We start from the raw sequence: 15,378 nt of genomic DNA, 5'->3' as shown, positions 1-15,378 counted from the left end.
GTTCTAAAAATTTGGAGAAGAGCTCAAAAAATTAAGTCTCATAGTGAGTATATACAGGACTTAGATCTTGATAGAACTCTGCGCCCAGTAAGTGCTCTGCTAGTAATCCAGAATTGTTGGTGAAACAATTTTCTATGTCCGTGTGTTTACACATTAAGACGATAACAAAAATAGAACAGCGTGTATTTCTGGAAATGAAGTTGTTGTTGGACTTTGCACTTAACCAAACTGGTAAAACCTGATGACCCACCCACTGTGAATGTAAGTTGATGCTGACTCTCTCTCACACACACACACACGTGCACGCTGCACACCTCTAAGAAAAGTCTAGACCACAGCGAGAAGAGAATCAACCTGACAGAGAGGCGGCTCTGAAAGCAAAGGGTAAGACCATTACTCGTTTTTTTTCTGCTCTTAATGGCCTCCTCCTGCTTCCTTTCCAAGTGGCTTTCATGGCCGAGTTGGTTGATGGAATTTCATTACTTATGATTGGAGTTTTGAAAGTGGAATAAGAGGGAAAGGTGCAGTGAAAACGCCAGCGTACCCTCTTGATGCCACTAATCTAATTTGCTGTCAGCGGTAATAATGTGGAGCCACCGGAAGGCGCGGATAAGATGTTATTTCGCCATCAGGGTTATCACTTAATACGGGATAATGTCTGTGAGGAGCAATTGTATCCAACAGTTAAAACAGAGGCCTCAGCTCCTGGCAGGAGATACGATTATCAGCGTGGAAGAATTGTTAATCTGTCAAATCGATGTGACTTCACTCAAAGCGTTGGTGGAGACACAGAAGTTTAGTCCAGTCCTAATGATTTCTCTTTAATGAAACAGTGCGTTTTATGTCCCGTTACCTGTTGTTAAATGGGCTTTCTTTCACTTATCTAAAGATAAAATTACACATTTAACATGCAACCATTTCTGTATGGGGCAGCGTTAAATTTCATCTGACTGGAGGTTTTATATTTCAAGAACAGTGTTTCTGTTTCTGTATTTGTGTTTGAAATGTACCAAACATTTTGCCCTTCATGGTTAAGATAATTGCCTGAAATGTTGCCTGGCTTGTTTCACATGTTTCTAACAATAAAGTCAGATCAAGACAAACACAAACCACACCCAACTGTAGGCCAAAACACCGGGCAGGAGTTAATCTGAATGTTTTTTTTTTCCTTTAAAGCTGTATGGCCTTTCAGATTTCACAAAAGTGACAACATTTAGTTTCTACAGAAACATTATAGCATAGCATTATAACGTCAGTTTATTTTTGTAACGTTGCAAAATTAAAGCTCCTTTTAATGAAGAGAACACACACACACATATGTATATATATATATATATATATATATATATAGGGGGAATTCCATAGTATCTTTTTTCCTTCTAAGGCCAAACGAGTGTGTGTGTGTGCGCGCGCGCACACGCGCATGCACGCATGTGTAGGGTGACACTTGACACTTTCACGCATTTTGGCTCCGCACACTTCATCATGACAATCCCACCAGCTTTGTTCCGCTGGATGCGCGCTTTGTTCTCTGGACGCTGCGTATATAAAATAATTATTTCATACCGGATTAAACATTTTCTCTCAGAGTTCAGCTGATGAAAACACCTCTAATCTCTTCCAGAATCACAGAGGACCGTTTCAGCTGGAGTGTTTTTTTCATGAGGTGGAGAATGCATTTGGAACCGTCTAAAAGTTAATTATTTGTAATGTATATATTGTAATGGCTGGGTAAAACAGTTACATGTTCATTTCTTCTTATGAGTAGCTGTAAAAATATGTTTATGATAGATTCGTTATAATCGATCAGATGAGCTGTGCTGTGACGCAGTGCACTGATGAATTACTCACACTCACACACTGTGTTTTTTTAATTTTTTGTGCAATGTTCATATGAAGTTCACATAATTAATGTGTGAGATTTTGCACATTTCAAATTTTTTTTTTTTGTGCACACTTGCATGAAGCCACTACATTTTACAATCGGTTGCGATCACTTTACTCTCCTGCACAGCAGAGTGTATGCAAGTGCATGGATCTAAGTTGTGCAAGCATTAGGGCACCTTTACTTTGACCTGATGCATTTGCGTGATGTACATTCCTAGGGCGTGTAGAATAACATCCATAGATTAGACAGAATTGTATGAATCCCTTGGGAAGACTCCCTCAGGGAAACTGAGGTTCCAGCAGCATTGTATAGCAGCATATAGGGTAAGAAGCACATAAAGTATCAAAAGTAGAAGTAAACTAGAAGCACTCAGAGAGTGCAAACCTCCGCCAAGGCCATGGGGTCACTGACACCATAACATCTACACGCCGTGGAATCATTGAACCTAAAAAAAAGTCCAACGATGATGTTTGTTCAGTAGTAAAAAAAAGTTTAATCTGCTGTGACTGGATAGCATGTATCTTTAGCGCTTGGCATCACAGTTTATTGCAACTTGCACCTCTCCCAGAAGCTACTGTCATCTGAGCACTGATATTGATATTGCATGTGCTTATAGACAAAAACAAATAAGAGACAGATTCAATTTATTATTTGTTTTTGTATGTTTTTGTTTCTTTCTGACCCTGAAGAGATTCCCTCTTTGGCACAGTGATCTATTTCTTTTTGTCTCTTTCTCTAAAATTGTATATAATAATCATTAGATTATTAATATATAAACAAATTAAATTTAAGAAATATTACAATTTGAAAACAAATGCACCCGAATGTGATGACAGCTGCAACTGCTTAATGCTAACTTTTAACACCCCTTGTACCTGCGATGTACTTCTTTCGGTCATGACCATAGGTGAGAGTAGGAATGAAGATTGACCGGTAGATTGAAAGCTTCACCTTTTGGCTTAGCTCTCTTTTCGTCACAACAGTACAGTAGAGCGAATGCAATACCGCCCCTGCTTCACTGATTCTCTGCGATGTCATAATTCTATTGTCCCCTCCCTTGTGAACAAGACCCCAAGGTACTTGAACTTCTTCAATTGGAGTAAGGCCGTATTCCCTACCCGGAGAAGGCAATCCATCGGTTTCCTGCTTAGAACCATGGCCTCAGATTTAGAGGTGCTAATCCTCATCCCAGCTGCTTCACACTCGGCTACGAACCAACCCAGTGAGTGTTGGAGGTCACCGGCCAATGAAGCCAACACGACCACATCATCTGCAAAAAGCAGTGATGAGACCCTGAGCCCACCAAACCGGAAACCATCCTCTCACCGACTATGCCTCGAAATCCTGTCCATGAATATCAAAAACAGGATTGGTGACAAGGCACAGCCCTAGCGGAGACCAACCCCCACTGGAAACAAGTCTGACTTACTGCTGAGCATCCGAACACAGCTTTTGCTTTGTGAGTACACAGATTAGATGGCCCTGAGAAGGGACCCCCTCACTCCATACTCCCACAGCACCACCCACAGTATCTCCCGGTGTACCCAATCATACACCTTCTCCCAGTCCACAAAACACATGCAGACTGGGTGGGCATACTCCCAGGTACCCTACAGGATCCTTGTGAGAGTGAAGAGCTGGTCGGTCAAGATGCAAGATCTCCAGTGAAATAATGTGTCGTCTTTCAGGGTTATAGACCCTGTTCTGTTATGATAGGAGTTCAGCACGCTCATATTGTACTTGGGCTTCAAGCTCACAGGTTCACACAACATAGACGGTACAGAGAATACCGAGCTGCTGCGCAGATATACAGAACTTTCCATTTACTCTATTATGAGAAGAAAAGGACATATGTTATACATTCACTCAGTCACCCTTCTTTAACCACTTACTCCAATTAAGGGTCACAGGGGATTGGAGCCTATCCCAGCAGTCATAGAGAGTGAGGTGGGGTTCCAGCCCATCATCATTTTGTTGTGAGGCAATAGTGCTAACCATTAACCCATATATATCAGATAAAAGAACAGCAAATAATTTTAAACCCACAGCTTAATTTGTATTACTGCTGATCGCATTTTTAAAATAATCAATTTCTTTTAGTTAATACTAGCTGATTACCTATCCCAGGGTGGGTATGATTCAAAGACTGAAATGAAAAATTCATCTTCACCAACAAAGCTATCACCTCTCACCCATCCCAGATTCCAGAAAACTGTTAGGGTGCGACTAAAGCTGCCTCAAGAAGAGACAGCTGTTGTTGTTGTTACTGCTACTACTAATATTACTGTAACTGTAACTTGGACTATTAATGTAGAGGATCATTGGAATTTTGAGTTTGAGGGATTGGTTAGGGCCCCTTGACACATAACACGAAAGATGCAGAAACCGGAAGAAAATCTATAAACCAAAAATGAAATAGGGAACCGTGAAACATTCTATCTGCTGTCAGGAGGGATGCACGGTTGGACAAACACGAGCGTGCATGAAACCATTGCCATGGTATCGTGCACGCATGTGTTCATGCACACAAACACTGTGTGAGCACATGGAAAGTCGCACACACAGCAGCAGACCAAAAAATTAATAAAACACCACAATTTATAATACTTAATTCCTATTATAAAGAGAGGAGTTAGCCTCCGCCTGGCCGTACACCAGGAAGTAATGAGATGATGTAGATTACCATTCTCCCATTTATGTTTTACATGAATTACCTGATGCACTCCTCTCATGAAAACATCAGCCGAGCTCTCATCTCATGAAGAGCCGGCTCTTGTGTCATTAACGCCTCAGACAGCATGGCGTGTCCAGCGTGAAGTATTCCGCTGGTGACCGCGTTGCAAATGCGATATGTGTTTTAATTATTAGAATGTGGGGAAATCCCGCAGTGACACACCTCACGGTGATTCTCAGCATGGCACGATATTCACCAACATTACTGTCAGCTGATATGGCAGTCAGCTGAAGTGATGTTTTAATTTATTCCCACGTGAGGACAGCATGCTGATGTCCGCGCTTCACAGTGTAGTCATGCGATGTCATATTCTACCAGCCACTACAGGTGTTCCCCAGCTGTGATTTGCGAGCACAGATATCTGAACAGTTGCATGTTGCAGGGGGACACACGTCCCTTTGTATGCGGACAACGCTGCTTTGGGGGAAAAAAAAACAAAACCACCCACCATAAAACAACACCGCAATTTATAATATTTAAACCTCTGGGGTCTGAGGGCATTTTTTGGACAGTTCACTCACCTGGCATAAATGTTTTTTATTGCTGTTAACAGCTCTCCCTGCATCCCACAATCAAGTTTTATGTGTTGTTTTTTTTTTTCAGGACAACCTGTGCTTTCAGAATATATATGTTTTTGTTGTTTTATAAGTGCAATAAAGGTTTACAATCAAAAATAGGCAAGGAAAAAATAAAGCGAAAAATAATTTCCCGCACACATTTATTCAGAACACACAGCCCACTATAATAAACAACTGTTTTGACACTTTACGAGGTCTATTAGAAAAGTATGCGACCTTATTATTTTTTTTAAAAACCATATGGATTTGAATCACGTGTGATTGCATCAGACAAGCTTGAACCCTCGTGCGCATGCGTGAGTTTTTCCACGCCTGTCGGTTGCGTCATTCACCTGTGAGCAGGCTTTGAGTGAGGAGTGGTCCACCCCCTCGGCGGATTTTCATTGTCAGGAAATGGCGGAATGATTTGGGCTTTTTTTCCATCAGAATTTTTTCAGAAACTGTTAGAGACTGGCACCTGGAAACCATTTGAAAAATTTATCTGGCTTTCGGTGAAAATTTTACAGGCTTCACAGAGAATAAGGACTGTTACTACAGCTTTAAGGATGGCTTTAAGGACGCTCAGCACGCCGCGCTCCGTGCCGCCATCGAGAGCCACAAACCACCGGATCATTTCTAAACGGATGGCTCTGTGGAGCCGGACGTGTGCACTTTCTCTGGTTATCACGAGAGCTGGACATCAACCATTTTCCGGCAGATTTCACTTGTAACAAGAGATTTTGTCATGGAAAGCCGAGCGGAGGCTTCGCGCGTCACGACCGATTTGCTGATGGAGCGAGACAAAGGAACACCTCCGGTTTGGTCTCACAGGACGGCTTTGAGATGGCGTTGAGACAGCTGTCGGTGGTTTTTCCATCGAGTGATTATCTGAGAAATTGTGGATGTGCCTGGACATGCCAGAACATGTCCCGTGAGGCTTCATCACGGCGTTGCTGTGTGCCATGCAGCACCGCATGCGCACGAGGGTTCAAGCTTGTCCGATGCAATCACGCGTGATTCAAATCCATATGGTTTTTGAAAAAAATAATAAGGTCGGATACTTTTCTAATAGACCTCGTATAAAGGTAATTTGAGGTCTTGTGTGAAAGACTGTACAACAAAAAGGTTCAAACAATAAACACAAATGCACATTTTGAACAATATATACAAAATCGTCTATGCATTTTGTTGTCCATTGATATGGTAAACAGTGCTTTACGCAGAGAAAGCAACAGAGTTATCCAGTAGGGGTGTCGGAAAAAATTGATTCACGTCCGAATCACGATTCTTATTTATTACGATTCTGAATCGATCCAAAATGTCCAAGAATCGATTTTTTAAAAGCATTTTTTAAACATAATCTTGCTTACTTGCTGCGTGTACTGTTTGTCAGGCAATGGCTTCTGTACTACAGGGTCACCGCGAGGGTGGGGGTGGTCCGGCGTGCTTCAAAAACTCGTGCGCTGCAGAGACACACAGGAATGACTCATGATGTTTTGGTGGCTTTGGGAGCGGTTGGGAAGTGGGCTTGCCCTTTCTGAGGAGCAGTGAATCAAAGAGCCACGAGCCAAATCGAACCATTGCTTCAGTGATTCACGCGTTAAACTGGAGTTGCGCTGCAGAAACGGTTGATTACATGGTCCAAAATAAGCGTAACAGTCCAAAATTATATCGTAACGGGCTGTAACGCCTGTTATGATAGCTCGCTAGCTGGCACGAGGCTATTGTGAAATGGCTCCGCCTGTGAGTGCTTTGTGACGGTGGAGGAGCTCAGTGGCACCCGCTGCTCGGTAGGGACAGAAACTGCGATAGAAGTCAGTCTCCAAACACAAGCAGCTACAAAAAAAACACCAGAAATAGAAGCTCGATTTGACGCTAGTCGTTTTTAACAAAGAAAATGCCGCTAAGAGGATTAGGAAAGTCTCCGTTTCAACTCAGAAAAGAATGAAAATGCTCCCACGGATGTTAACACCAAAAGATCGCTGATTCACTCATTTCGCTGTCAATCAAAAGGATTCAGCGTAAGACAGATCATCCAATCATCTTGCAGAAGCTGAGTGTCCGGGCCAGCCGAGGCCAGCCCACTGCCCCATAAACCCCCAGACACGCTGAGCGTCCGATGGGCGGGACAAAGCCCAGCATTTATCCAATGACTCCTCTCGTTTCGCTGCATGCTTTGTTTTGCTGTTAAAGCACTGTGAAGCTGGGAGAGTTCAGTGGCTGTAGCTTAGCATGGCGGACGAAGAGCTAATTCAGCCAGCACCGTCTTTGCTGAAGGCAAACGTTTGGGCGCATTTTGGATTTTATTATTTGCTGCGTAAGAAGGAGCTTGACATGACTTATGTAATGTGCAATGTAATCTTCGTCTGCTCTGTGTGCTTTCACTGATCGCTGTGCGTGATGGCACAGGGCGCACTGAGTATGTACTAATAGTATGTATTCATTGGAGCATCCAGGGGGCTATTCAAACAGGCCAACTAGTAACACATCACTCCTGAAAATGATCATTGGCTTTTCACGTGAGGTAAATCTGCCCTACGATTGGATTTTGGAAAACCATGTGATGGTGAACTAATTCTGATTGGACACTCACATTGTGCACATCATCACACAGCTTCTATGAGGAGTACAAAGATGGCTGATGTCTGACTCGAAAGTCCATGGAGGTAACTTTTCAGCAAAAAAAAGAGTAAGTTTCTATCTCATATCATTCAAAAGTTATTTATAATTTAGTAAAGCTTGGTCTTAGCCATCGTATACGATGGCATCTGCCCCAAAGGGTTAATTCCTCTTATCAAGCGGACAATACAAGTATGAACCTTCTGTTCCTCTGTATATGACCCATGGTCATAGATGTACAGTCATGAAAGCATGAAGCAGTGCGCTCTTATCATGTCCACATCTGCTGGCCCTGTGCGCACGTCCAGTTAGTGGCACGCTGAAGCACAGACACCGCGTCATGTGGCCCATAGCTCACACATGGGTAACGTGACATTCAGATCATCAGCTAAGTGTACACATGTTCTCACAGTCTGTTTCACCTGGCACAGCCTGTCTAAGTATGCACTGTGCGGCTGCTGCAGCCCATTGCAAAGGCAGTTTGTGTTTTATGTATTTCCATGTGAGGACAGCAGGCACACACACGCCTCACGGTGGACAGTTGTAAGGTTGTGTCCTTCAAAACACAGTACATGTTCTCCAGCTGTGACATCCAGGTCAGGAGATCAACAGCAGCGGCTCACGCGGACACACCCATCTGTTCATTCAGCCCATAGAACAAAGTGTCATGCTCCTTTTCTTTGCTCTGTCATCATTCATTTTAGTTATTTGTTATGTAATTGTGTATGCAGTTATAGTAGTAATTATTTATATACCTGTCCTGGCTGTGGTCTCTGTGTTTTTAATGCAACACGTCGTGTGCACTGAGCTGTCATTTCCAGCTGTCACTGAGCGGCTGGCAGCGATCAGCTGAGAGGTGCATTGCTGTGCTGTGTGTGCTCAGATGTGGCTGCTTGGTGCCCATGTGATCATGTCTGTACATACATATCTGCATTTCATGCAAGTGTGCACCCCATGCCACATGTATTGTGGGGTGGGGGGAGCACGAAACACATGCACACCACATGTTGGGGGGGGCGACACTCTGGCACACCACGTGTGTCGCTAGATTACGACACACTCGTGTGGCACTTAGTTTTCAAAGACAGCTCGAATGTGGTCGCCTGCTGTCTATTATCATGCTGGGAGCGTCAATAGCCCCGCCTTTTCTAAGTGCCCTGTGAGCACTGTTAAATGTTTCTGTGTGGCACCTGAAATTTGGCCGACACCTGTCGAGAGAGGGGTTGAATGGGCACTCATAGGGCATTTGCTGTCATTCGGCCGCTTGTTTGCGCAAATGGTTATGGTGATATCTCTACGAGGTATCTGAGGTGGCTCCGATTTTTCACGAGTGGCGTGCAATTCCTCCTTCGTGCACCAGCCGGCTTCAATCGTGTTATATGTGAAGGGGTCCTTAAAAGGTTCACCTACAGTTACAAATCAAAACTAATATCAAGTCATGCATTATGTTTCTGTTGGTCATATGATCTTTGACCAATTTGCATGAATGACAATTAATACTGAATACAGTGGTCCCTCGCTATAACGCGGCCCACCTTTTCGCGGCCTTGCAGTTTCGCATTTTTTTTAGCCCAATTTTGCATGCTTTTTTTTTACAGCGCATTGTGTTCTGCGTCCTCATCAAGCAGGCCGGTCGCGGCACCGCGAAAGGAGAGTACGTGCATTGTGTTCTTTGGGTCTGTTTATAAGAATCTTCTCGCCCAGAAGAAAAAAGAGCGCCAACAACTACCCATAACTGTGTTCTTCACTCAGAAGAAGACACCTGCACCGAGGTACGACTCGGTGGAAAAAGGCGCAGCGCCAGGATGAAGAGGCGCGATCAGAGGAACAGTGAAATACTGGTCAGTCACTATTAATAATTTCTTATGTGTCCAACCTCGTAGGTTGATCGTTAAAATTAAATTCGTTAGTTATAAAAGCTATCATAATTATTCGTAGGAAAACATCCTATTTTTATTTCTCAAAAAAATATTTGGGCCTGAAAACAGGTTGGTCTTATTTTTCTACTAAGGTTTGAACTTTGAGACTGTTTACACACGAGAAAAAATGTGAGAAAATGTTAATGCCTGTTTGAGAAAAGTGTGTAAAGTGTGTAGTGAGGGGTTTTACAGCCTTAAAACGTCTATAATTGTAAAAAATAACGCTGACTACTTTGCGGATTTCGCTTATTGCAGGCTAATTTTCAAACGTAACTCCCGTGATAAATGAGGGACCACTGTATACGTGTCTGAAATCCATTTTGCCCAGAAAAATTTAATTTAATTCTCGGCAAATTTAATTTGCCCAGAAAAGACATTTTGACACCTCAGTTGACTCGCCGAGGAAGGTGTACAATATGACCCCTTTATGACCAATAAAAAAATGCATTTGCTGACTTACTGACAACTACATAGTCTCAACAAAGCCTAAATAAATAGTCACTACAGTATGACATTGGACACGAGACATTACAAATAAAACATGTATTATGAAACATGAGTGTCGGCGTGGGTGTGAACCACAACGTTGGTCATATTATGCCCTGTACGGACTCATATTCCTGTCTTTGTGTTCTGTTTCGCATAGGATCGATCCACATATACCACTTGCCTTTTGTCACAAAGCTGAATATTATGGGTCGAGGAGAAAGTGAGATATGGGATGAAAAGCCCAAAGACGTGGATGAAATGCCCCAAGAAGTTGTAGATGTACAGCCGCAGAAATCAGAAGTGCGAAAGGAAAAAAATTCAGAGAATGGCTGCAAGAAGTGCTGCCTGAAAACAAGGAACTGTCTGATGAGCGGAGAGTGCGGCCGCTGTCTTCAGATCTCCAGCGTGGTGGCGATGTGCGCCATGTGCATCCGCATGTGGACATGTAAGTGTCTCCCCTACAGAAGGAGCAAGGAGCTGTTTAATTTGCCTGTGGTTACTCATCACTCTAAATGCTAACAGAATATACTTGATTTTAACATGTTACAGCTGTGTTCATAATAATAGCGTTTAAAAAAAGTGAGTAAAGCTCAAAATCCTTAAAATAGCTTTTAATTTCATATATGCAAGTGCATTGGGAACACTGCACATTCTATTCCAAATCAAACCACAAGAAAAATGTATGAAATTTGTTACTACTGTACAGAAAGTGAAGAAAAGGGAATATTAAGCTGTTCAAAAACAGCAGTCAGCAATTTTCATTTACTGTATAAACTGAAAAACGCTTGAAGATTTAGCTTTCTTGTGAATCAAAGTAATATTTAGTTGTACATCCATGCAACACAGATGTGAAGCAGTTCTCGGAAATAGTGGAGTCAACAACCTTCTGGCACCCGTGAAGAGGTATTCCAGCCCAGGATGACTGGACTACATTCCACAAATTCTCTGCATTTCTTGGTTTTGCCTCAGAAACAGTACTTTTGATGTCACCCCCAAACATTTGCTATTGGATTAAGGTCTGGGGATTGGGCTGGCCACTCCAGAACATTAATCTTGTTAATCTTCACAGTGTGTGTGAAGACAGTGAAGCATAGTGGCATGAATTTGGTTTTTGGGGGTCATCTGACAAACTGCCTGCAACCCCCAGACCCAAAAAGAACTATCTTGCTTTCATCAATCCACAAAATGTTGCACCATTGCCCATAGATGTCCTAATTGTTACAGTGCTCCCAGGTAGGTAACTTTATTTCAATTCAATTCATTTCACTTATATAGCACCAAATCATAACAAAGCTGCCTCAAGGCACTTCACACAAGTTAGGTCTAACCTTACCAACCCCTTGTTTTGATTTAGCACATCGACTACATTTAGTCCAATGCATTTGTGTGTATGGAAATTAAAGCTATTATAAGGATTTTTAGCTTTACTCAATTTTTTTAGACACACTGTTATTATTTGAACATGTTCTTTCTGATATACATTAAAGGGGTCATACTGTGCAACATAGTTCTTAATCTGTTATTGTTAATCGTTGAAGATGTTTAATGGCAAACATCTTCAATTTCCCACCATTCTGTTTGTATAAAGATTCCTGCTATATGTAAAATTTAACCTGAAACGGCTTGTTGTTGGTATCTGTGGTGTATGTCACTGTAGTCCTTTAATTTTCTAACTTTTTGAGACATAGTACTAATCGAATCCATTTGCAGGCGGGTGTGGGCACCAGCCCTTCTGTTCCATTTAAAGCACCAGGCACAGAAACACATCTTTTTTTCAAGATGCACCATCTGTGCCGTTTGCTTTTGGATACAAAAATTCCGATTTGTTTTAGAGACACCTCATGACCTATACTATAGGTCAGGTCTGGGAGCATGTACTGGTGCTGTGCGTCACCACATCCACATCCAGCTCGCACACTGGATGGCAACCACCCAAGCAGACAACCCCTGCATTCCTACAACTTGAAAGTAGTGATTTATATTTCCCCAGTCAGATGAAATGTGGGTGTCTCCTTTGCCTTCCTCTGCTGCTGGGATCCTCAACACTGAGGTACCTCCCTGCTAAATCATGTTCAGAAAATGCCACATGGATAAAATGTCATCATTAATCCTCTCTCACTATGCAACTGATAGTCCTCATTGGAGTCTCTATAAGTAACATCTCGATTAGCACAAAGTAATTCCAGTGGTACCCAAGGCCCCGCCAAAGAGACCAAGTGCCAAAGATATTCACTTGTCACTTTAAGTCAAAGGTTGGCATCCAAGTATCACAGACATTAAAGGCTTTGAGCTTCATCACACACTTTTGCCCAGTGATATGCCAACCCGTGACAGTCCATAAGCTATTCCTAGGCATCTCCTGATCTCAAAAGCAGAGGACTCATAAGGACTTATTATCCCACGTTATAATATGGCTGCATTGATTAATGGATAAAATGTGGTTGATAGTCATCAGATTTGATATTTATACCATGTCATCACTTTTATGGATATGCCTCTCAGAAGGTCACAGTTATAGATATATAGACATTAGATAACATATCATGGCTGACTTGAACCATCTGGCATGCACAAACAACCATAGCACAACCATAGTGTAACTTTAGCACAACCGTGATGCCTCCGGAAATCTTCACAGCATGTGAAGCAACATCAAAGGGTCCATGGAAATCTAAGGGATTAGCAAAGTATGTCAAAGTTGGTGCAAAAAAAAAAAAAAAAATCATGCATTTTGAAAATCCTGCCCAGTTTCAACTAGACCACTGCGCAATGACAGAATATCCCCATTTATCACAAAACCTGTCCCTACAATGCATGGGCCTTGTTTCACACTGTGACTTCCTGGGACGCACATCCACGAAACTAAGAACGGGGCTTCACCACCATTACTTGATATCATGGGTGCCTGTTGCCTTTATTGAACTAAAGTATAGTAGGTACTGTATAATGCAGTGGCTAAAATTGCATACTTGTCACTTTATCTCAACCGTTTCATGCAGAAAAAAATACCACGAACAGGTCTTTTGTTTTGTAAACTTGGAGTTTGGAAAAATAAACAAATGCAATGTATGACCTCTTTTGAAATAAAACTTTACCAAAATGAAACACCATTATCCAAATATTATCCCCCTTTTAAATTCTAATCTTATAAAAACCAGGATTCATTTTTTTATAAAAATTAAACCATTATATAAGGATTTTTCCTCATTATCTTCTGTTTTCATCTTTTTTATGCAGAAAGTAACCTTGGACACCGGGAAAGACTGTTTTGATTCTCGTCCTTCTTCCATCACCCCATTCAAGACTTTGAAGCTTCAGTTTTCATCTATAGTGCTTTTTTAGCTGATTCATTAAATGGTGTATTTATCCATGCACAAGTTACTTCAAATGAATAACATCTGGCAAGGACATAACAGAACCACAAATTTCAGTGAGGTTTAGTACAGCAATAGGTGTTGGGTGACAGAACAAATGTTTTAACATTTGCATGAAATGCAGCTCTAAAATATTCATAATTACCATATTTTCCAGACAATAAGTCGTGGCTTTTTTTTTTTTTTTTTAACTAGTTTTGGAGGTCCTACAACTTGATGACATGTATGTGGAAAAAAATACTGCAATATGCTCTATGACACGTGAAGTTGCTCTTGTAGATTGAATCACTGTTATTCACAGTCCAGAGCAGAAGGTGGCAGCACTAAAGTTCATGCCCACCACCATAAAGAAGGAAAAGGCACTGAATATGAAAAATCATTTGTTTATAATATAATATAATATATAATAATCATGTTCTCAAACTGAAAGACCACACTCTTGAATATAAATATCGGAATATAACCTCCACAATACTCCATCACTTGTTTGGATTGTGTGAGACAACAATTTCAATTTATGAATTTATATAGGCCATCTCATGACAGAGTAGCCCCAAGGCAACAGCAAGTCAATTAGGCTCAGCTATAGTAAGGGCATTTTACAAGTGTTTCACAAAACAGTTTTTAAATGTTTAATTACACTCCATGCTCCTCACCATTGATCATTTGTTCAGTGGCAACAAGAAGCAGTTTATTAAAGTTTTTATACTTCATACAGTAACATTATTTAGCCCAGTAGCATCCGCTTGCTAATGCAGTGATTGCATCATACAATGTGCCTAGTTTACAAACCTTTAATTACATTGCACATTTACATCATTTATAATAATTTGTTCAGTGGCAACAAGAAGCCATTTACTCAGTTCTCTTTGCCCCGTACAGTAACATTAATTAGCCCATTAGCTTCTGGCTACTGATGAGGCATTTGCATTCTAAATAAGTAATGCACCAATTCAATTCATTGTGTGTCTTGTTGCATGAAGCGGGAGTACCATGTTTCAAAAATAAATATGCCTTAAACACCAGTGTGACTTGTATATGGATTTAGACATATGCAACTAACACTCCAGTGTGACTTATAGTCCGGAAAACATAGTAATTTCTTTTTTTTAAATAATGTTGCCCATTGACTTCCATATTATTTGTACTTTGTCAAAACTGCACCACTGCTTGCACTTTAACTTGTCAAGCAGGGTTGGGTGGGATTACTTTGAAATGTAATCCAAAAGTAATCAGATTACAAGTAATCCAAATGTATGTACATACATACATGTAATCCACATGTATTCTTTCAAAGTAATCCTACCCAACCTTGTTGTCAAGGACAAATAAACAGGACTGTTGGGTCTTGGTGGAGGTATGGGGTTCCTGAGCACCCTCTTGCTTACACTTTCTGTGAAACTACAGAGTCAGTTCGTATAAAAGTACATTTCTGATTAGCAGCCTCTCAATTGGATTTTTTTTTTTACAGAGCAGAGAATACAAGATTTATCTTCTTTCTGTTGCTTTTTGTTCATGTAAAATTATTATGTAAGTAGGGAATGAATGAATGAAATGACAAATGAGTGAAATAAACAAATGAAGGAAGTGTGTATTTTTGGTCAAAGAAATGTAACCAGTTGTACTTGAGACTCAGTAAGATGTTTTTAATATTACATAATAAAAATGTGAAATAGAATGTGTGAGGTGAAATGTATATGCACTGTTCATAGCCTTTAAAATCTCTTTTTACATCAAGATACTTTGTGTGCTGATGTAAAACCCATAGGATTTTGCATGTTTTATATCACTATGGGGT

General features: G+C 41.1%; 1 long non-coding RNA gene across 1 annotated transcript; it reads left to right on the top strand.

The window, feature by feature from the left end:
- Positions 1-271: 271 nt before the first annotated feature.
- LOC117531508 lies at positions 272-15,262 on the top strand. The gene is made up of 3 exons (XR_004566636.1): positions 272-384; positions 10,364-10,651; positions 13,444-15,262. It is a non-coding gene; the product is annotated as an uncharacterized LOC117531508 (long non-coding RNA).
- The last annotated feature ends 116 nt before the right edge of the window (positions 15,263-15,378 follow it).

Source organism: Thalassophryne amazonica, chromosome 18 (assembly GCF_902500255.1).
Source record: "Thalassophryne amazonica chromosome 18, fThaAma1.1, whole genome shotgun sequence".
Taxonomy (NCBI): Eukaryota; Metazoa; Chordata; class Actinopteri; order Batrachoidiformes; family Batrachoididae; genus Thalassophryne; species Thalassophryne amazonica.
The sequence above is the reverse complement of the archived record's forward strand: the minus strand, read 5'-3'. Positions and strand labels throughout refer to the sequence as shown.